Source organism: Haliotis cracherodii, unplaced genomic scaffold (assembly GCF_022045235.1).
Source record: "Haliotis cracherodii isolate W230 unplaced genomic scaffold, xgHalCrac1.p SCAF_8, whole genome shotgun sequence".
NCBI lineage: Eukaryota > Metazoa > Mollusca > Gastropoda > Lepetellida > Haliotidae > Haliotis > Haliotis cracherodii.
In genome coordinates this window covers 38,283,162-38,308,007 of record NW_027266341.1, presented here as the reverse complement: position 1 = coordinate 38,308,007, position 24,846 = coordinate 38,283,162, and the positions used below count along the sequence as shown (strand labels likewise).

At 39.6% G+C, this 24,846-nt stretch overlaps 1 pseudogene; it reads left to right on the top strand.

The window, feature by feature from the left end:
* The first annotated feature begins 590 nt into the window (after positions 1 to 590).
* Positions 591 to 24,846, top strand: LOC139450980 (sodium-dependent proline transporter-like; annotated as a pseudogene).

The window sequence follows — 24,846 nt, the reverse complement described above, 5'->3', positions numbered from 1 at the left end:
TGAATATGATAATAGATGCTTATGATATTGTACAATGGTGACCATCTTTCGCAGAGATTTCCTATGATTATAGAAACCGTTTTGTTGGTAGGGTTTTCATGAACCAATTTGCTTTGTTTGTTGGTGAATTTGACCCTGAGAAACCACTAACTTAGTAGCATTTACGAATAAATGTTGAATAGACAAAAGACAAACAGTTTGGACCAAGATAATAAAACTTCACATGTATAAAAGTGAGGATATTGGAAAAAATATACTATCCATCTAATAGCCTTAAATGCAGTTGGCCTCATAGGATGTCCAGAGAAATAATTGGATTTGACAGTTGTGTTCAGCAATGTCATATAGATGTTTTGACAAAACGGGTTCCCTCTCATTCAGGAACAATTGGAAAAAGCTTGTGAGACAACCAATATCCGTCATTATGATCCTAATACACATCGTAGCGACATATGGAAATGACCAAAGTCCAAACTAAGAAAAATGGTGATGTCATAATTATGCTGTCCGAGTGTTACTTTCCGGAACTCAAAACATTTGAGTCCAATTTGTCTTGGAAACGCAAACTCTCAAAATCACAATATTTCAAAATGCGACAAAAACGTAAGAACCTCAGATTTATGAGACTACGGCTGGGACTTCTGAAGGTGAGTCATTTGTATAAACATCCGATACCCATTGGTAACCCCAATACCCCATGCTTGTCGTAAGTATCGTGTAAACAGACTATGTAACTCGGCTGATTGCGTGTCATCGTATCCGACTTGTGGTTTCTCATGCTTGTCAGACACTAGTTCCCCTGGTTCAGAGTTGGTTATATAATATTTATATCGACGTGAGTTAACAGAAATACAGTTGACTGAACAACGTTGTGATCCATATATAAATATTACTCGATATCAAATGTTTTCACCTGGTTCAGTTTGGGTTTTCTTCTAAATAATGTTTACCTGCCTTCATCTAAATAAAAGCAACACAACAATTATCATAAGAAATCTGTGCATTGTACGATTCCGACCTGTATCATAAACATGTATTCACGAATCACTAGACCCGTGAAGATCCGGGTTCAGTAACCCTTGCTTGCAGTAAAAGGCGACTAAGCTTGTCGTAAGAGGCGACTAACGGAATCGGGCGGTCAGGCTTGCTGACTTGGTTGATGCAGGTCATCGTATCCAATTGTGTGGATCGATGCCAATGGTGTCAGTCACTTGATTATCTGATCCAGACTCGATTATATACAGACTCGTTATATAGCTGGAATATTGCATAGTGCGGCGTTAAACAACAAACAAACAAACAAAACAAACATGAATCAGTAAGAAATAGTTGTGATACTAGGTGTTCCCGAAAAGCGGATCTTATTCTCACAATCACGTGCAAAAAACCAAAAACAACACGGGAACATTTGTTACAAGTCAAAATAGGAATTTCAATCGGTCATCATTTTGGTCACTGATCCGTTAAGTTGGAATATCTTCCACATGTCTACCATAAATGTTTTTGAAAGCTTTACAAAGGCTTTGAATGTCGTAACCCTGATCAAACAACTGGAGCAAGAGTAACATAGCGCTCTTTGAAATCTTCGTAGAAAGAGCGTGCCGAGTGTACCTCAAAATGTGAAATAGATACAAAGGATGGAGCTGCAGGAATATTGCTGGACATGAAGGAAGAGTTGGGGACTATTGGGGAGTTGCAGGCATCCCTCTTGTCATACATACTTGTGGATAAGTTTTAGTCATTCTGTGTTTTTGCACAGATCGGAATTCAGGAACAGATGAGTCTGTTTCACTGGTCTCTTATTTCTAGTACAGGTGAGTTGTTGGTTGGTTGGTTTGTTGTTTAACGCCGCACTCAAAAATATTCCATCTATATGACGGCGGTCTGTAAATAATCGAGTCTGGACCAGACAATCCAGTGATTAATATCATGAGCATCGATCCACGAAATTGGAATCGATGACATGCATCAACCAAGTTAGCGAGCCTGACCACCCGATCCCTTTAGTCGCCTTTTACGACAAGCATAGTCACCTTTTACGGCAAGCATGGGTTGCTGAAGACCTATTCTACCCCGGAATCTACAGGTGGGTAAATCAGTGGAAGGGAATTGGATATGTGACCATTACTGAACGATATCAGATCATTACCATACCAGAAACTCAGGTTAAACTTCTCAGCTAAACTCCCTTGTTTTCATTTTGCCAATCGGAGAAGAAATTCTGACTGGACTGCATTAAGAAACAGATCAGCAGGGAGGGGAGCACAATTGCCTCCCATGAGGACGATTGCTTCTTGCCTGAATATCTTAGCCCCAAATTTTATTAATGAGAAAGTCCATCATTTCACATATTGTTTTCTCAATGCACTTAAGATGACTTTTGCTTTCACTGTAGACAAATTGTCCTTAACCTTTGAAGGTAGATAACCATATCTACGTTCACCACGAATAGTAACAGATGAAGTAATGAAGTTTGTACTGTGGGATAGTGGTGTTGTAGTTGGTTGGTTGGTTGGTTGGTTGTTTAACGCCGCACTCAGCAATATTCCAGCTATATGACGGCAGTTTGTAAATAATCGAGTCTGGACCAGACAATCCAGTGATAATATCATGAGCATCGATCCACGAAATTGGGATCGATGACATGCATCAACCAAGTGTTGTAATGTGGCTGTGAATATTGTATTGTGCATATTGTGACCACATTTATGACGAATGTAACTGACATTTGAGTTTTTACTTTTGAATTATATCATTTAATGTTGAGTTTTGACTTTTTGAAAGTGAAGGGGTTTTCCACATGAAAAGTCCATGACGTGAATCGAACCTGCACCCGCATATATCATGTTTAGTATTGTAACTTAGTGTTGGCCCATTGGAAGCAACCAGGGTAGGGGGTGAAGCAAATGTTCACTGAGCAGTTGGATTGTGACAACGTGCGTCGCCAATCGGATGCTGCAGAGGCTAAGATATTATTAAGCGTTAGACGAGCATAGTTCATTATTACATGTATCAATCTAAGACAGGAAGAGTATGTCGGTTTATAAGTCGGTTCACAACCTCGAATTCGGACTTGGAGTATTAACACCTCACAAAAAGCATGTGCTGAAATCGTTACTAATATAGAATAGAATAAATCATTTAAAAAAAAGTACTTTAGTGTGTTCTTATTTCAGTCGTTTGTTACAGTTACATGATCTTTTGTTAATTTACAGATTGACCCGCCGCCTACCAGTGTCAACATTGCCGTTGATGAGTTGGTTCGATGTTGTTGTTTGCTTGTTACATTTCCTGTTTACATTCAGCAAACACCAGGTATCATAACTGATTGTCGGGGGCAAGGGTGGCCCAGTCGTCTAAGACGCCGCTAATCGCTGTGCAGAGTTGCGTCCCTTGGGCACGCCAGAAACCTATGATTGTGGGTTCGAATACCGGTTCGCCCCGATTATGTTTCTAGGTTTGTCAGCACCAAACCCGTGCTCGTGGGTTTCACCGAAGTGGTAAACGTCTGAGACCTGCATCACTTCGGGCTTTCCTCCCACATTAAGCTGACTTGCCGCGATATAACTGGAATAATGTTAAAAGCGGCGTTAAACCCAACTCACTCACTCACTTATAACTGATTGTCAGTGGTCCTTTCATTTAATTCTCACAGTTATTGTGCCCCTTAAGCTATATGACGGTGATCTGTAAATAATCGAGTTTAGACCAGACAATCCAGTGATTGACATTATAAGCATCAATCCACACAACTGGGATCGATGACATGCATCAACCAAGTCAGCGATCTTGACCACCCGATCCCGTTAGTCCCTTCTTACGACAAGCATAGTCCACAAGCATGGGTTGCTGAAGACTTATTCTACCCCGTATTTGAGTATCACAGCGTTACATATATAATACAATTTTATTAGTATGAAAGCATAAAGGGTAATGAGCCACACCCTGTTATGAGAGACTATAAAACATTCGTAAAAACATACACTTTCATATATATTAAACAAGATATAAATGACAAAAATATATATACAAAACAATAATCTATAATACTACATGGTGTAAAGCAAGCAATCTGGCTGTTACAATATCCTTGAAGGTCTTGGCAGCTGTACAATTCTTTTCTGGGCTGGACAGTATAAAACCTACTTCATGTAAATTAAAATCTGAACATATATGACGATATTTGGAAATAAGATAAAAACCAAGATGTTCATGGTGTGGACAATATCATAAAAAAACATGCCTTTCATCTTCTATTTATCCGTACAAAACGGTCAGGTTCTCTCTGCAAGAGGTGTATTGGCACTATGCATGTGCCAGTTGCTGTATATTGAAATCTGGTGGGTCAAAATTCTGTAACGTGTCCAACGGGTTCAGATCTGTCCTCTTGGCGGGAAAAGGGACGGTCGTGATGGAGTTGTGCTTGAGAAACTCCCTGTCGAGAACAATATGGTCTCGCATTGTCGTCCATGTAGGCGGGTCTGGTAGGCAGAGGTGGTTATCAAAATGGTAACATTTTGCTGTTTGTTTGCAACTAACGGGATCGGGTGGTCAGTTTCGTTGATTTGGTTGATGCATGTCATCGTATCCCAATTGCGTGTATCGATGCTCATGATGTCAATCACTGGATTGTCTGGCCCAGACTCTATCACTTACAGACCGCCGTCATTAAGTGCGGCGTTAAACAACAAACAAACAAACAGAAGGAATAAGCCACAGTGTCTGCAGTTCGGCACTCCTACCTGTAGGCTTGTCTATCGTACAATGACACCAGCCTTTACTTGCATCATAAAGTGGAAACGCTCATACAGTAGTATGTAGGAATAATCCAAATGGACACAAGTGATGCGAGGGACAGTGAGTATTTGCCATCGGCCATCTCCGAAACTCCTCATGTAAACACCCGAGAACACCCGAGGACACCCGAGAACCCTATTTCTCTAACATTATATATCATGAAAGGATTGCGTTCTCACTAAACAAATCAAGTTCTCAGCATGTCATTTGTCATGTTTTGCTCAAAAGCATTGTTTCAAATAACCATAACCTTTGTAATGCGTGACACGTAAACACACCATCTTACGCTTATAACAAATGTTATATTTGGAACAACATTTTCTCAGGAAAATACAGATTCTCGTACCATTTTGTGGAAGCGTCGATGACTGAGTTGGTTAGATCGAGGACTTTGTGTTTTGGGGATTGGGTGCCTCACTCTCACAGTGTTGGTTCGAATCCCGGACGGCACTCAACCAAACCAAGTTCGAGAATCTGTACTTTACAACGAAAGTGTTATCCCAAATATACCATTTGTTACATCTGACCACTTCCTAAATGACATTATGTGTTCTCACACTTACTAACATTCAAGGAGTGTTACCCTTTTTACTAAATCACATATTGTTCACCATTCACCATATTGTTGACTGATTGCACAATTACACGGTTACATAGACAGATATCTTCAGATACATATTGTCCAGATACAGTCACCCACACGGATATCTACATCATCTACGCATATTGTACACTTTGTCCAGATACAGTCACCCACACGGATATCTACATCATCTACACATACTGTACACTTTGTCTAGATACAGTCACCCACACAGATATCTACATCATCTACGCATATTGTACACGTTGACTAGACACAGTCACCAACACGGATATCTACATCATCTACGCATATTGTACACTTTGTTTGATACAGTCGGCCACACGGATATCTACATCATCTACGCATTGTGTACACTTTGTCTAGATACAGTCGGCCACACGGATATCTACATCATCTACGCATATTGTACACGTTGACTAGACACAGTCACCAACACGGATATCTACATCATCTATGCATATTGTACACTTTGTCTAGATACAGTCACCCACACGGATATTTACATCATCTACGCATATTGTTCACGTTGTCGAGATACAGTCACCAACACGGATATCTACATCATCTACGCATATTGTTCACGTTGTCTAGATACAGTCACCCACACGGATATCTACATCATCTACGCAATTGTACACTTTGTCTAGATACAGTTGGCCACACGGATATCTACATTATCTAGGCATATTGTACACTTTGTCTAGATACAGTCGGCCACACGGATATCTACATCATCTACGCATATTGTACACTTTGTCTAGACACAGTCACCCACACGGATATCTACATCATCTACGCATATTGTACACTTTGTCTAGATACAGTCACCCACACGGATATCTACATCATCTACGCATATTGTTCACGTTGTCGAGATACAGTCACCGACCCGGATATCTACATCATCTACGCATATTGTACACTTTGTCTAGATACAGTCACCGACACGGATATCTACATCATCTACGGATTGTGCATACTTTGTCTAGACACAGTCACCCACACAGACATCTCCATTATCTAGGCATATTGTACACTTTGTCTAGATACAGTCACCCACAAGGATATCTACATCATCTACGCAATTGTAAACGTTGTCCAGATACAGTCACCGACACGGATATCTACATCATCTACGCATTGTGCATACTTTGTCTAGACACAGTCACCCACACGGACATCTACATTATCTAGGCATATGGTACACTTTGTCTAGATACAGTCACCCACACTGATATCTACATCATCTACGCATATTGTACACTTTGTTTGGATACAGTCGGCAAGAGGGATATCTACATCATCTACGCATATTGTTCACTTTGTCTAGATACAGTCGGCCACACGGATATCTACATCATCTACACATATTGTACACTTTGTCTAGATACAGTCGGCCACACGGATATCTACATCATCTACGCATATTGTACACTTTGTCTAGATACAGTCGGCCACACGGATATCTACATCATCTACACATACTGTACACTTTGTCTAGACACAGTCACCCACACGGACTTCTACATTATCTAGGCATATTGTACACTTTGTCTAGATACAGTCACCCACACAGATATCTACATCATCTACGCATATTGTACACTTTGTCTAGACACAGTCACCCACACGGACTTCTACATTATCTAGGCATATTGTACACTTTGTCTAGATACAGTCACCCACACGGATATCTACATCATCTACGCATATTGTTCACGTTGTCGAGATACAGTCACCAACAAGGATATCTACATCATCAATGCATATTGTACACTTTGTCTAGATACAGTCGGCCACCCTTCTTAAGACCTACTGAGTACCGGCATGAACATGGACTCGCCATTATCTTTCAAATTAGGCTTTTGAGCATACAAAAAGTATTTTGATTGATCAGAGTGAGTGAGCAAATATTGCTTTACCCCGCACCAGACACCTTGAAACTATTCGCGGCGAAAACTGATCATTGTCACCGCATCTTGTAATGCCATATATACAGATTTCCTGAAATTGGGATCTTAACAGATACTATTCGTTAATTTGGATTGAGATGTCTCCAGAACAACGGAGTAAACCCTCATCTTATAAAAGATCACTTGACAGCCTTCATGGTATATAAATTATAGGAGATCACGCCTAAAATTAATTATCATTTTGCGATTTGTTTTCAGTGACAATTAACTAAATATATATAATTAAATCATTTTCGGGTCACATAATGATATACCTTGGATTATGTACAGCTCCCAGGATTTTTAAGTTCTTTCAGGACAGTTTGTTTGCTGACACTAATCTGGGAGGTTGTTCACCGCATGACCAATTTCTTAACATTGCCGAGGACTTAGAGCGTGACATCCAGCCCGACGTCTTTTGAAATTGGAGGTTTGGTGTCATATGGTGCAGGTGGTATTCTACGTTACAGATCACTTGCCAAGTAGTTCTGGGTACCCCCATCCAAATGCCTGGCCATACAATAGGTGTCAAGGGCCCTTAAAATATTCTTAACATATTCTGCCCTTAGTTTAATTCTTTGCGACCACTGAAAGACAACGCACGGACCTACCAGCATGGCAGTGGAGGTAAAAACTTATTCATTTTTCATATTTGTCTATCAGAACATATCTTAACAGATAATTATAGAATAACCCACGAGGTACGAGTGATTACGGAAAATATGTCACGAGTGAAATTAATGTTTTAAGTACCGAGCTTTAGCGATCCAAAGCATTTATTTATTTATAAGTCAAATGAGATGTTACAAGACCAGGCAAAAATACTAAATTAATTATATTGCTGATAAATGCAGGGATTAAAAAGAAAATAGAAAAACGAGTTGATCATAAACACCAATCGAGAATTCGGGGAAACCCCGGAAAGTAGTCCCGGCAAAAGTTCCCACTATCAGTTTCACAAAAAAATGTTCACGTCGTCCGCCAAAACCGTTAAAGAGCAGCAGGTCTACGAGCAAGACGTCCTGTTCGACGCGTCATATTGAATCGACAACATTGTCAACAACGACTGCATTGGTGTCATCCACACAGGGTATGGCCTCAAGTGCGATGGAGATGACTCGTTCAGCAACGAAATCAAGGTTTCACCAGGTGCACTGTTCTACAGACGTCCAGGAGAACGTTACGCCGGAAACTGCGTAGAGGAAGTGGACAGGTTTGGTAGGGGTAGCGTTATGATGTGGGCGGGTATCTCTCACCATGGCAGGTCAGGATTGGTCCAGGGCAAACTTACGACTCAGTGATACATCAACGAAATTCTCCTGGCACACGCCCTCCCAATTGCAGTCAACGGAAACGGTGTATTCCAGCAGGACAACGCTCGCCCGTATACAGCACGGATCACAAGAGCCTGTCTACACAACAACAACGTTGATGTTCTCCCCTGGCCCTCCAGATCCCCAAATTTGAACCAGATAGTGCACCTTTGGGATGCATTGGATTGACGGCTACGCCGACGTCAACCACAACCTCAGACATTACAGCAGCAGGCTTTTGCGTTGCAGGCCGAGTGGGATACCATTCCTCGGGATGCGATTCCCATACTCGTCTCTTCTATGGGCAGGAGATATCAGGTGGCTATCGGGGGACATACGCATTATTGATGGTAGCTGACCTTCACTTTGGGTTTTTCGTATGTACCGATAACTGAAATGGCTATGATCATCAAGTTATCTCTCCACATCATTTTGGCTCAATACCTTGTACGCTTCCTTGTATATATGTATTTTCCTAGCTCACACGAATCTGGTTTTGCGTTTCTTTTTTTGAAAAGTACACATACATCGCCAGATTCTTTAAACATATCATTATTTTTACAGGGCATGAGCACATTAAATATATTCATTGAAGGATGGATACATAATGTTGATATGAAATTCCTCATGAAATGACACACATAAAAAACAAGGATAAAATAGTACTCATGCATACAATCTGTAACACTGTAAACATACTCACTCGTTTCTTGGTTGTTTGCAGTACATTCCGGTTTAATTCTTAAAAGATGGGAACTGCATCTTAGTTTTGCAAGACAATGTCTAAACTTAGAGATATTAAATATATTTAATGATATTATATACAAAGAATAACTAGAATTTTTAAAACCGTCTTTGATCGTCTGAAAATTTAATTTAAATGAAAAATCTGAAATAGATGAAAGAGTGTTACAGTATGATGTTTCCAAATATGAACAAATCCATTGAAATGGAGCAATTACTTAATCTTTGATACCCTGTTGATAGTTCGAGTTTAAAATAACATTTTTTGACAATTTAACAGTATTTTACACCACGTTTGTAAGCACATTTATATGGGATATATACCATATTCTCGTTTTACCACTTGACTTAGAAATGATCATTTTACGCATAAGAAACGCTTGCATGACATTAAATGAACGTCTCCATTTCTTTACAATTATCTAAATCCCAAATTTCTGAAACGTGCAACAAAATAAAACATATTTTTGTCTCACACATTTTGATCTATGTGTTATTTGGTTGAGTTTGAATTGCTGACAATCTCCTAAATAAACAACACAGAACCTTTTCTGCTTGCAACGTGGTACTAGCAACATGTCTATTCCATGCCGCTGATTAAGAAAATATTATTCGAAGGTACGAATATAATGTTTCACATTCTATCTGTGTGTCACGATAAAACTATTTATTACATCTTGACACATGCTACCATTCTTGAATACAAGTAGTTTGTTTTTATCTAAATTAACAGATAAATTGTAATCAACGCATGTCATGTTTGGGATAACACTTTCTCAGTAAAGTACAGAATCTAGTACTGTTAGGTTGAGCCCCATCCGGGATTCGAACCAACGCTGCCAGAGTGAGGCACCTTATCGCTAGCAGACAAAGTCTAACCCAATAACCCACCGAAAGTCCGATAACTAGTAGTCTAGATCATGTACTTTCTGTATCAACCAGATACAATAGAAATATCGAAATACTAATGAGGCACTTATAATTAGGTTTTTCACTTATAATTAGTCTTTTTGTTTATTTTGTTCCATTGTAGTACATTAGCAAGATCCACATGCTGTTCACAAGAATTATAACCAGAACCAATGCCAACCAATGTTTTAAAAAAAGAAAAGAATTTCGGTTGATAACATATGTTAGGTACTCCATTAGGATCCATTTCACTGTTGCAAATGGCAACAAAGCCTCCTTTTGAACTAAATCCTGCACAGATTGGGCAGACTTATTGGAAATATCGCTTTCTCGCTCTATCACTGAATATCGCTTTTTAGCTCTATCGCTTTCTCACTCTTGCTTTCTCGCTTTCTCTTTCTCGTCTCGCTCTATCGCTTTCCCACTCTTGCTTTCTCGCTATCGCTTTCTCGTCAAGTGCTATCGCTTTCTCACGGCCGTAGTTGAACTCGATAAAATGATGTCCCCTCCGGACCAACCCATGCTTGCTGTAAAAGGCGACTATGCTTGTCATAAGAGGCGACTAAAAGCATCAGCTGGTCAGGCTCGCTGACTTGCTTGATACATGTCATTGTATCTCAATTGCGTGGATCGATGCTCATGATGTCAATCACTGGATTGTCTGGTTGAGACTCGATTATTTACAGACCGCCGTCATATTGCTGTAATATAACAATCAAGCTGGAATCAGGAGAAACCTGTCTTCCAGCTGTGTGGTGGAATGCTATGTGACAATGTTCCCTGGGAGCTGATCCAAACGCATGGTATCGATTCCTTGCTGTGCTGGTCACAATTTGGCTGACACAAAAAACGTTTGCAACGTGACGTTGTATTGACCCAGCTTCGAGTATGCCTGTGCATCTGCCATTCTTTGGTCGTCAAACAAAGTTTTTGAGATTGAGGGGGCATAAGTGCGTTCAGTTGTTGCAATCCTCAGCAGCAAATGTTGTTGTGCTCTTTGATGTGCATCGATTCTGTCTTCAAACATGCAAACACAGGTTTTCAAGCACCTCGTGAAAATCGTGCCCATGGCTGCATGCCTCTACCCGTTCATCATGACATTAAGGTCCTACAGGGCTTACCCCATCATTGTGTACCAGGATATTTCATTCTTTATTTGTTGGACGATTTCTTGGTCAGCCACGCATGCTCCCGGAGATCCTTTAAATGTGAAATGCATCTTTCCACCACCTGTCATTCAGTATATTCCTACAAAAAGATGTACATAGTCTATAAGTTTATGTCCAAATGTATTGGTTGATTTGTCATATGAAAAACGACGTTGATTGCTTGCGTGCATAAGTTTCTTCTTGTAGTGGTAATTGCCTGCGTGTTTAACATATTTTGGTGTGACGCGTCTTGAGATCGGACCGCTGACCTGTGTGCGCATGTGCTAGCGTAAGTGCCCGTGTATGTGTAAGTGCGTAACACCTTTTGGTAGGACACGTCCGGGGATTGAACCACCGACCTGCGTGCGTAGTGCGTAAGTCCCTGCGTGCATAAGTGTCTATATGTCCTCAACCTCTTTTGATATGTGAGATGAGGTGAAATTGGGTTTAACGTCGTGTCCTAGATTATTGCACTTAAATAGCGACATGCATGCACGTGTGTGTGAGTCTGAGTGTGTGTGAGTGTGTGTGTGTGTGTGTGTGTGTGTGTGTGTGTGTGTGCTTGTACTAGTCCGGACTAGTACTGATGCCGATTTAGAGTGCTCGTCCATGGAGATAGCATGCTGCAGTTTAACATGAATACCCCACTCAGACACAGTATACTGACCCCGAGCCGACCAGTCCTTGTTTTAGGGACAAGGTAATTACGATTGACAACACGGCATTTTGACTTAGATCAAAGTTTCGCAATACCGACTCTACCAGAAATTGAGAGACGTCCATTTGTCCCTTTAGCAAGTTTTCCTCGTCGCTCGTGCTCAAGCAATGTAAGGACCCACCAACCTTCCGCTCTCCGGGCAGACGCTCTATCCACCAAACCACGGAGGTAGTCTCCATACAATAAAAAATAAGGTGAAGATGCATTCCCTATCAATGACTCAAATCGACATATTGCCTTCAGGATTTTGATTGTGGACGTTACATTTCACTTCAGGCTGTAGATAGAGAATCCTGGGGAAACAAGGCCCAGTTCCTGCTGTCTTGTATCGGCTACTCTGTCAGCCTTGGAACAGTCTGGAGGTTTCCCTACCTCTGCTACAGGAATGGAGGAGGTAATGTCTATCACACATTGTAGTCCTCAGGAGGACATTTTTCAATGTGTGATCTTGCTGATTCTGGGCCATTTTGTCTGAATGGCATTATTAGTTGCTTGACCAATGGTTTGCCTGGGTCAAAGTGAACTATCAACTGGTTCTTCTAATACACAAATAACAACAGCGTGTTGACAGATATTCATTTTGTTTGCAGCCACGTTTCTCATTCCGTACTTCATTATGATATTGGTGGTAGGACTGCCGTTATATTTTCTCGAGCTTGCGCTTGGCCAGTTCGCCTCTGAAGGTCCCATCACAGTGTGGTAGATTTCTCTAGCATTCACAGGTAATGAAATAATTACGTTGGGGTAATAGATCTGCATGATACCATTCGCAGATGGTAGGTGATTTCTATTATTAAACCTATTTTTCAGATGAAATTGTTAATATCTGATGAATTAGTGTTCCCGAGTTCCAGCTTAAATATAAATGTACAAGTGCGGCCAATACGCCATCAGCAGTTTTAAAACATGCTTCTGTGCATGTGAAAGAGTCCGTGAAAATATATTTGGCATGCTTCATTGAAACCGTCAGTCAAACCACTTCATTTTACGCCTTGTGTACATGAAGGATGGTTGGTATTGATTTCTTGTTTTTTCGTACATGCGTTTCAGGTACCGGAGTTGCCATGGTAACCAGCAGCAGCATGGCTTCCATCTATTTCAACGTTGTCGTCATGTACGCCATGTACTACATGTTTGTCAGCTTCGTCAGCCTGGATGGCTCAGTGCCCTGGGAGTCGTGTGGCAATCCCTGGAACACCAACTACTGCAGGACGGAGCCCTATCCATTACTGGGGGGATGGACGAGAGCAACAAAACAACGACTTTGTTCAGTAGGTGTACAGACACCTTTTGATGTAGCACACATTGTGTGTTGTTACTGATTGAAACATTTGAATAAACACAGAGCAATACAATACACAACTGGTCCCCATTGGCATTGCGGTTTGGAACAGATCCCTATGCAACCTATGCATGTCGTAACAGGCGACAAAATAGATCATGCGGTTAGGCTGGTACACTTTCATGCCATTCTCTTATATATATCCTTTAGTTTGTATGTAAATCATTATGCATTCTTCTACAGAGGAGTTGTACAATCAACCTTGTGTAGACGGTCTCCTCGGCAACATTTCCGATGTCTAAAACTCCCCCTTCATCAGTACCAGCAACCTAACCTCTGCCATGATCCAGAACGAGATTACCAAGAGTTGCAAGATCATCTATACCTCAGCCAGTGCTGAATACTGGCAGTGAGTATCAGTTCTTGTATTTGTTCTTGAAAGTCTTCCATAAGCAGATTTAATTAATCATCTCAAAGGAAAAAGGTCAATTCAATTCTTTATTTCAGTATAAAGGCCATAGGCCCACGTACAAATACTCATTGAAAAATACAGTATGAGGCAGATGAAAGAGGGTATTAAGTGACAGTATTTCGGATTGCAAGTGCTTCCAGTATATACTTAACACAATTAGTTACAATACTAGTGCGGTTACAAGATAATAGAGTATTATATTTAAATAAGGTAGGATTGGAAGAGTAATAAATAGGTAAATACTTATTTCTTAAATATCTGTAACATGGGCAGACAAGCATAAAATGAAACTCATCTTCAATTTCCTGTAAATTACAATATCTGCACTGCCTATTACAGTACTCTATACCGCATCTTCTACCTAAATTTACCATCAATGGCAACTCGCCAATTCTTAACAAACAAAACATACGCCTATAATGACGGCTTGTGATTTCACAGAGATACTTTTCAACTGTTAGCAATGACTTATATTCCTTATACATTGATAATTTACGTATTTCACAAACTTTACAATACCAGTCCTGTTGGTTACAGTCTTTTACCCTTTGAATAAATGCATTAATAAAGAGGGTCTCATTACCAACTTCCTGCGAAATCCACACGTGGCCAAATCCATAACTGAATAATAGTCTTTTGACACAAGTTACCCATGTAGTGCGATTAACTTCATCTAAAGATTTCAGCATTAAATAACATTGCTTAGGGTATCTATAACTGGGTAAAGATAACAATTTCAACCAATATTTAATACATTTCTTGTGATAATCAATAAATAAGCCATATCTACCACATTCGCCAAGGGCAGCAACATTTGTAACATGACTTCCAATTCCAATAGTAAATTTACAGAATTTAATCTGAAATTTTTCAATTGCTGCAATTTTTGAATAGCCCCATATTTCTGAAGTGTATAATAATATAGGCTTAATTTGAATGTCAAATATTTTAAAAAGTATATGTACGGGTATGTTCTTCAAACAATGCTGTAATTTCTTAACGACGAACAGAGCCTTATTTGCCTTCTGAACAAGAGAGTTGATACCAGTCGTCCAACACAGCCGATTTGAAAATAACAAACCTAGATAATTATAATAGGTAGATACATTAACATTAACATCTCCAAACCTCCATTTCTCAGTACTCCTAAGTTTGCCACCATTTCTGAAAACTAAAATTTCAGTCTTACTATGGTTAACTTCTAAACCCCATTTAGTACAAAATGATTTAAGGATATTAAGTTTTCGTTGGAGACCAACTACAGTATCATCAATTATGCACAAATCATCGGCATATAATAACAACAAAATGTCTAGAGATTCTTGACTCACAAATATTCCCCTCTCGCCGGAGGAGTGCAACATTGATTCTAATTCAACAATAAGCAAAGAGAACAATATAGGGCTAAGGGTGCAGCCTTGGCGTACACCACTTAGCGTTTCAAAGTAGCAAGTTGCTGTGCTATTTGATAACTTTACAGCCGATTTCACTTTTAAATACATATCTTTAATGACATAAAATAACTTTCCATGTATACCCTTATTTAACATGACATACCACAACAATTTTCTATTTACACAATCAAAGGCTTTTCTAAAATCAACAAATAAACAGTAAAATCTGCCATTAGCTTTAGATAAGTATTTCTGTATTAGACTTTGCAACACAAATATATTATCAATGGTGCTGTATCCAGCCCTAAAACCTGCCTGAGACTCTGGTATCTTATCGTAAATGTCACAAAACATAGTAAGCCGTTTATTAAGAATAAAAGTAAATATTTTACCCAATACATCACTAAGTGTAATACCCCTATAATTGTTAACATCAAATTTGCTGCCTTTCTTATGAAGGGGAGTAAGTAAACCTCGAGCCCAATCCTCAGGAAAATTACCACTATGCAAAATAGCGTTATATAATATAACTAGATAAGGAAGAAGATTACCCTTGCAACACTTTATCATTTCTGGTAGAACTCCATCGGGACCAGCCGCCTTACCATCTTTCAAATGATTAATAGCATGTAAAATTTCTGGTTCAGTGATTTCACAATTCAAAATATCATTTAATTCTTCATCATTACAGACAAAACAGTTAGATTCCTCGTGTTCATAAACAAAACTCTCAGCGGAAGCAAGATTATCATGATCAACATCATAATCAGTTATATTCAAAATATTTTTAAAGTAGGAGACCCATTCTGATGGAGCTATAAACTGAGTTGCATTACTGTTTTTTGACACAAGTCCCTTCACTTGGTTCCAGAAGATCTTAGGACTACAAGTATGAGACATTAAATCCTCAAGTAATCGCTCTTCAAAAATCAATTTCTTTTGTCTACACATATTTCGATACGCAAAGGAAAAAGGTTTTGATTATTGGAGACAGGTATAATTTATTGAATGCAATACTACAATGATGAAAATACAATTATTCTTATATTTGTATTTTTGGCGCTATGTGCTTCGTCTCCACGAATCGGATGGGTTTGAAGATTTGGGAGGGTTCAGTCTAAAGAACACCATGTGTCTATTCCTTATTTGGCTCCTCAGATTCGTCTGTCTGAAGAAAGGAATCAAATCATCCGGTAAGGTACTGTACCACAAACTAATGATTCGCAATCTCTAGTGGAAAATGTCTGTATAAATTGTCATGAATGTATTCTAAAATTGTTAGCAAAAACCCGAGATCATCGAATAAAATATGAAGGTTAATTTCATCAGTGATTTTACAAATAACACTTTCCAATTGCCAATTGACGTCACCATGATGTAATTGTTCAATGGCACGATGTCATTAAACAAAAGACTGCTGCTGCCAAAGTGAATTTGTGTCGAGAGTACTTAAGGAGAAGCATCTCTGGTACTTTTAAAATATATGTTTCACAAATTGATTTTTAAAAAATAACATTTTCCTGACAAAGTTGAAATTGTTATCTGCGGCTAGTTTTCTGATAATATTTGCCACATATCCCACATCTAGTCAAGACTTCCATAAACACATCAAACCAATGTTCAGATATTTAAAGTTTACAATGAAATGTAATAAAAGCGAATATACACCCATGTTTGATGACGGCTAAATATGGAACAAACAATAATGGTTATTGGCGACTGTTTTCAGCCTACTAACGCTTTGATAAGGTTTGTATTTTTGTTGGTCAAATCCAATTTTTAAGTGTATACTCCCCCCCCCCCCCCCCCCCCCAGCAGTTTATTGTGTTTTCTTTTAAAATATCTCTAATACCTGCATAATTTGTGAATTTGCATCTGTTTATGTGCACATGGATATGTTACTCCTATTTCTCTCCCAGGTCGTGTACTTCACCGCCACCTTCCCCTACATCATCCTGGTGGTCCTGATGATTCGAGGGTTGACGTTGCCAGGAAGCGAGAAGGGCATCGCATTTTACATGACCCCAGATGTCCCTCGGTTGAAAGATGTCAAGGTAGACATCATCATAAGATATACGAGGGCTGGTCAAAATGTTCTAAGCCTAACAAACAATTGTGAAGGTGTTTAAAATTTTATTTCTGAACATATTTTCCCTGCTTTTCAATAAACTTCTCACATCAATAGTGAAGCTTTTCAATTCCAGTCAGGAAAAAGTTTTAAGAGGCCACCCTGAAAAGCCCATTCACGGCAGCTTTGCGGTCATTGTTGTCGTCATAGCGCTTTCCACGAAAGTGCTCTTTTACTTTAGGAAACAGGTGGAAATCACTTGGTGCCAGGTCTAGCGAGTGTGTAGGGTGAGGAAGCTCTTTGAACCCGCATTGTAGTACAGCAGCCTTTTACGAGTCGAGAGGTGTGAGAAGAGGCCTTGTCATGAAACAGTAGAACTCTTTGATAGAATAGATGAAACATATCAGCATAGTAGGCACTGGTAACGGTCTTTTGACTTTCTAAGTAATCAACAAGGATCACACCCTTTGCTTTACAGAATACAGTGGCCATATCTTTCTTCACTGATATTGAATACATAAATCTTTTTGGTGCCAGAAAAGTGGTTGACCCATTTTTCATCACCCGCTACTAATCTCTTTTTGACTTTGAGGAAAATCCTCCTCTATTAGTTCTAAATTTTCACTGGCATTGTCAGTTCATTTTCCCTTAAGATCAGAATTTAGAAACTTTGACACCCAACAAGCAGATATCTTATTCATCTCCTTGATTAAATCTCCATTGATGGAAGTTGAGGGACGTCCAGACCTAGGGTCATCATCAAGGCTTGTTCTCCTAGCCTTAAACATAGCTGCCCAGCGTTTAACAGTGGAATAGCTAGTGCACTTATCCCATACACCCAAACAATGTACAGCATGGACTAGTTCAGGCTATTCATGCTCAGCACCTTTAGACCAGCCATCGTTACTTATTATTGTTTGTTACAGTGTTCTCTTTCTGAGCTAATCAGAATAATAGCATTTTGCATTTTTTTGGCAGGAATATAAATCTGTTGTGGCTTGATATATGGTCATTTCTTATGCAGGTGTGGGGAGATGCAGTCAGTCAGGTATTTTACTCTTTGAGTGTTGGATTTGGCGGTCTGTTGACCTTGTCAAGTTACGACAAGTGTGAGAGGTGAGTTGATTGTGTGAATCACCCTTTTTGTTGGAGTTTTTTTGTTTGGGATGTGCCGGGTGGTTGTGGCTGATACATTAGTTCGAGGTTTGTCAGCACCATATCCGTGCTCATGTGCTTAACATTATCGGATCCACAAGGGGGCAGTATTCTGACTGGCTTCACCGTTTTCTCCATCCTGGGATTCATGGCTCACACCACCAACCAGGACGTGGAGAACGTGGTCGACCAAGGTTAGTCACAATGTGCATTAAAATACGAGGGGTAGCTGAAACCTTCTGAGCCAAATTGTGAATGATGTATAATATATCATTAACAGTTTAAATGTATTCAGTGCAATCCTTTCCATGCTTACAGGCTGCAATCAGGCAGAATATTTCTGTAGGCATCAACTTGACTGGGTATTCTCTGTGGATGAAAATGGACAAAAGTGACTACAGCGCTGTCACCAGGTATCTCCAACTAGAAGGACAAACTCCATCAGCCATCAATGCGGACATGGTGTCAACTTAAGAGAATGATGCTCCCTCCTTCGTCACTGTTCTGATTTGGGCAGTGGAGTTCAAGAAGGGGAGAGAGAGAGCCTCTAAGCTGGTCCGGTCCGAGATCAGGAAGACCATCCACTGCCACCACTAAAGACAAAGTTGCTGAAATACATCTGAAATTATCGGTGACACACAGTATTACAATAGGCATCTCTCATGAGACAGCAATCTGAAGAATTAACTGGACATAACAAACGTTTCAGCACGCTGGGTTCCAAGGCTCCTGACCAGAAATGCTACTAACGCTACAGGTTCATCATTTCTCGTGAGAATTTACATCGTTTTGAAGCAGACCCAGCTGACCTTGTTGAGCGATGTATTTCATCATCACCTTAAGTCATCGATTGACGTGGTACAGGAATGCGCAACTGTTCCTGTTTATGATCACAGCAGATCATCATCAGAGCCGATTGCAGAGTATGTGTGTGTCGACATTGTGGGTAATGTACACCACTGTGTTGTGTTCAGGTCATGTTCAGCAGAACCTTGAATTAGACTACCATGGGTAGTCCCAACGTTACATCGATGGTGGTCTGCGACAAAGCACTGGCTAAGTATCCTGCATGATCATGCAGTTGTCAATCTTTATGCGACAAAGAGTATTTGCCTGTATGCAGACATGGGGAGGTCACACAGGTTATTGAGAATATTTTGTCATCTGCATAATGAACATTGCAACTTCATATGATTGTCTCCAATTTATTCGCTGGCTCTGACATCGTCACTGATAGAACTTTGTGTGATGTTATATTGTTTTTGATGACTTTCTGATTACTTCTGGAAATCGCTGCCTCTTGTATGATTTGTAAAAATGGCCATGCCACTAATAACTTTCATTTTGGACGTCATTACATGTGCCACTCGTGATAATTATGATGATACAAGTCACCACTTACTTTGTTTCAGGCCCCGGACTCGCTTTCATTACTTACCCAGAAGGCATTGCGAAGCTTCCATTGTCCCCACTGTGGGCCTTCCTGTTTTTCTTCATGATGTTTTCAATGGGGATGGATACACAGGTAGGATTGACATCACTCAACATGCGTCTTCGGACATTCTAACATGTTTCTAGGTTTGTCAACACCCTACCCGTGCTTGCGTGTTTCACCGAAATGGTAAACGTCTGAAACCTGCATCGCTTCGGGCTTTCCTTCCACATTAAGCTGATACGCTGTGATATAACTGGAATACTCTTAAAAGCGGCATTAATACCAACTCACTCACTCAAAATAGGGAATTTCATCGTACATCATTTTTGTCACTAATGCGTTAAATTTGAAAATGTCGTCCACATATCTACAATAACACTTTTTGAAAGCTTTACTGAGGCCAAAACACATGCTCAGAATGGTACAATGGATTATGCTTTTAGCAGAGATTTCCTGTGGTAATAGAAAGGGGTTTGTCGCTTTTATATAACTTAGAAATTGCAATAAATGCATTTTATTGCTTTTGATAACATTGATTCCTATATCTGAAGACATTGTGTGTCTGTAATAATTATGCAAACGGAGATGTGATGTAAAGGATATAGAAGCGCCTTCTGTATTGCTTCTAGTTTGCAATAATGCAGACGGTGATGAGCGGCATCAGTGACATCTTCCCACGCTTCATGAGGCACCACAAGACTGCCTTCACCGCCTTCTGTTGTCTGCTTGGCTTCCTCCTTGGGTTGCCCATGGTCACAAAGGTTGGCATCATCATTCATTGCATAGTTGGGCTTTGTAGATTCCAATATATACATACAAAATCAAATACTGATGCAGGACTGACGATTACTAATGTAACTGATTAGATTTTGACATGGATCGATTGTCTGTTTCGGCTCACTGTTATTAATCGAATCAAATGATTATACAAGTTTTGTGTGCACAAAGGTAATGGTCATTCAGGATGTTCGAAGCTGTCATTACATTATTTCATCCGGGGTAGAATAGGGCTTCAGCAACCCATGCTTGCCGTAAAAGGCGACTAATTGGATCGGGTGGTCAGACTCGCTGACTTGGTTGATGCATGCCATCATATCCCAATTGCGTCGGGTGATGCTCATGATATCAATCATTTGATTTTCTGGTTGAGACCGGTCGACTGGTCGATTCTTTTACAGACCGCCGTCGTACAGCTGGAATAGTGCTGAGTGCAGCGTTAAACAACAAACAAATAAACATTACATTATCTGTTTTATCCAGGGTGGTATTTACCTATATGCAGCACTGATTGTCTTCTTTGTTTCAACTCAGGGCGGTATTTACATGCTGACACTGATGGACTGGTACATCGCCAGCTACAACCTGTTGCTCGTGGCTCTGGCACAGTTGATCTGCGTCATGTGTGTCTATAGTATGGACGCTCTGTGATAGTTTCAAAAGGGACTATCTGTTTCCGCACATAATGCAAATAAACACTGTCAATAGTAATGTGTAAATATATGTTTCTTGATCCAATTATAAAGACATTTATCGATTTTGAAAGCTAGAAAACTAGACCCTCCGAATAATGCTGACAACATTAAATTTTGAAGAGAGAGATATTCTTGGTACAAGTAGGGATACTTAGATCGTAATTTTAAGTAGCAATACTAAACACAATGTATTGTTACTAGACAATCTTACCTTACTCTGATGTACATGTTACAAACAGGAATGTAACGTCCAGTTGAACAATTTAAAAAGCAGTGTACAGTAAACTATGTATATAACGAACACGCTTATAACGAACGTACCGATATAACGAACTTCTTTTTTAGTCCCGGACATGTGTTGTATACATGTTGTGTGTATGTTTATAACGAACTACAGTTATAACGAACTGAAATTAGTCGTCCCTTTGAGTTCGTTATTACCGTAGTTTACTGCATTCACTATAGACGGTCATGCCATTTGCAGCTGGTGAACATACCAAGGTGCCCGTCCAATGATTCAAACCAACGGGTTAGAAATGGTGAAGCATCTGAAATATCTGCTTTCTTCCCCTCAACTGTGCAATTTTAACACTATTCTTTCTCACTATTTATACTGATCAATCCATGTGCACTTTGCTATTTCTGTAAAGCAGCTATTACGTTACAAAGTAAGTGGGTGAAATTGTGAGTTGGGGTTATCAACGCTTTGAACAGTAATTCACACATGGCATTTACGCTTAATGTGTGATGGGGTGATGCAGGTCTTAATCATAATCAATCCTTATTTATGGTCCTGATGAGGCCAAAGGCCTATAGTACATTGTTTCATGGCATGATAAATGAACATTGATAAATTTCTCATAGTTTCTGTACAATCACAAGTCTTTAATTTACAAAATGTGTTACCGTTTGGGTTGTGGTAGAAATAGTTGCAATACCTTCATATCTGTCTGTTTCAATAAATAGATCATGTGAGCCACAACGAAATCGAGAAAGAACTGTTCTAACTTATGTAAATTAACACTTAATAGATAAGGTTCTAGTATACAAAAAACAATTTACTTCCTCGTTCCATCAGGGTTTACAACGTTAGTGCGTGAGTGGTGCTTTACACAACTCATTGCAATATTCCAGCCATCGCACGATGTGGGACACCAGAATTGGGATTAACACATTGTATTCATGTGGGTAATCAAACCCGGGCCATCGGCGTGACAAGCCAACATGTTTTTCACAAGGTCACCCCCTACCCTGACACTACATACACACTGTGTACACTACATTACAGAATTTGCGCTCTTGGAACATCTTCTACAATGAAAACATATATGCATATGTACGTCATTGACCTGCATTGGTTACAGCAACAAGTAGATATGCCACAGCATTTCTTCACCCGTTTGACACAGACCTTAAAAGATATGTACATCCAAAAATGGCATGGTTCTTTGTCAAGTTCTACAAAAGCAAATTACTACACTTCATTTAAGAATACTCTCTTTTGACAATTGCACTCCTCTGCTTGCTGGTCTGTTTCTTTATGCAAGTAAATCGGATTTTCTGCTCGAATTGAAATATCAAAGCACTGGAATTTGCTTTAGCTTCAGGTATATCGCTAACCCGATATCGTCCATTAATGGTCAAATTGTTGTTTTCCATCCACTGATTTACCCACCTGAGCTAGAAATTAAAGAGTCCAGTGAAACCGTCTCATCTGTTTCATATTTAGATCTTTGTTAAAAACATTCAGAGTGACAACAAACTATCTACAAGATTGTATGACAAGAGGGATGATTTCAACTTTGCAATAGTCATCTTTCTATATGTGGACCAATATTCCAACAGCTTCAGCGTTTTGTGGCTACATTTTACAACTTTTGAGGTACAATCAAGCATGCTCTTTCTATGGTCTCCAAGAGGGTCATATAACTCTTACTCAAAAGTTGTTTGATCAAGGTTAGCCCATTCAAGACCTCAGAAACGCTTTCAAAAAGGTTTAATGGTTGACATGTAGAGGAAATTATTACCGCAATGATCATTTATTGTGACACAATATACCCATTTTCGCGAACACCTGTTATCATCACCGTTTGATTCATAAACATATGCTTGTAATGTTGTTGGAATCGTACAATGCACATTGTTTTTAGCTGAGATATCTTTGATAATGGAAAGAGTTTTGTCGCTTTTATTGCCTCACTCACTCATTCACTCACTCACTCAAAGCGAAACAGTGTCTCTATCGTATTGGTGTCATCAGACTAGATAATAAAAAAAGTCTTGAACAGTCTGATGAAAACGTGTCATAACTACAAGCGTCTCCTTTATCCAGAACCAAAACATTATATCATAAATTGTTATTTTTCTCATCTTGATTCAGACTTTAGTAAGGGTGTACATGTGAAGCAACAATATATGTTGTTGTTCTACAGGTGTAAAGCAGTTCAGGGAGGACATCGAGATGATGATTGGCCACCGACCCAACCCTTACTGGGTCATCAACTGGGTCTTCCTGACTCCCCTCATGTTTAAATAAGCAGTCGGTGAAGTTATTATTGTTGACATATTAAAATGTAGACGAATTGACTTCAATATTTTTGCTTCTGATCATGGAGATATCAATATACAAATCGGACTGCACACTGCTAATCAACTACACAGAGTAGTACAGTGTGCGCGCCAGGTTTAACGTTTATACATCTATAAACGCAAACAGCGTTGAAGTCACTTCTTAATTCATCCAGTTGTATTATGGTGTGTCAGCCTCATGTGGAAAGATTATTATTAGAGTACATAAAGAAAGTAAAACAATACATGACGGCATAAAGACGAGATGATGTGAAGAGTATGAGGATATTTCTGTGGAGCTAAAATAAATAAGTTGAATTGACAGATTCATTTATTAATTATGTAATATACAGACAGATGCACTATATACATGATTGTTTCAGTTCCTCGTGATCGTGACAGCCACTCAGTACTCTCCAGCTTACTATGGAGACTACAAGTTCCCTCCGTGGGCTGAGGGCATTGGCTGGTGTATAGTTGTCACCCCTGTTGCCACCACTCTCATCGTTATGGTGGTACAAATCTACAGACTGGGATCCGTACGTTTAACATAGAGCACTTGCAACTTAATTAGTCATAGATGCTTTGCAGTTTCTGCATGGAAGGTCCATATTGATCCCAAGACATGGAACCTGAACTAACTGAATTAACAGTTTGCATACGCTAGCTCCTCGAAATATGTGATGCATTCATATGGATTGTTTTCTCTTCAGAAAAACGCCTTCGCCCCAACAACAAGCTGGGGACCTGCCAACCAGGAAAACCGGACAGGAAGATACTTCGTCGCTGGTAAGGTTCCCAATCACGAGTGA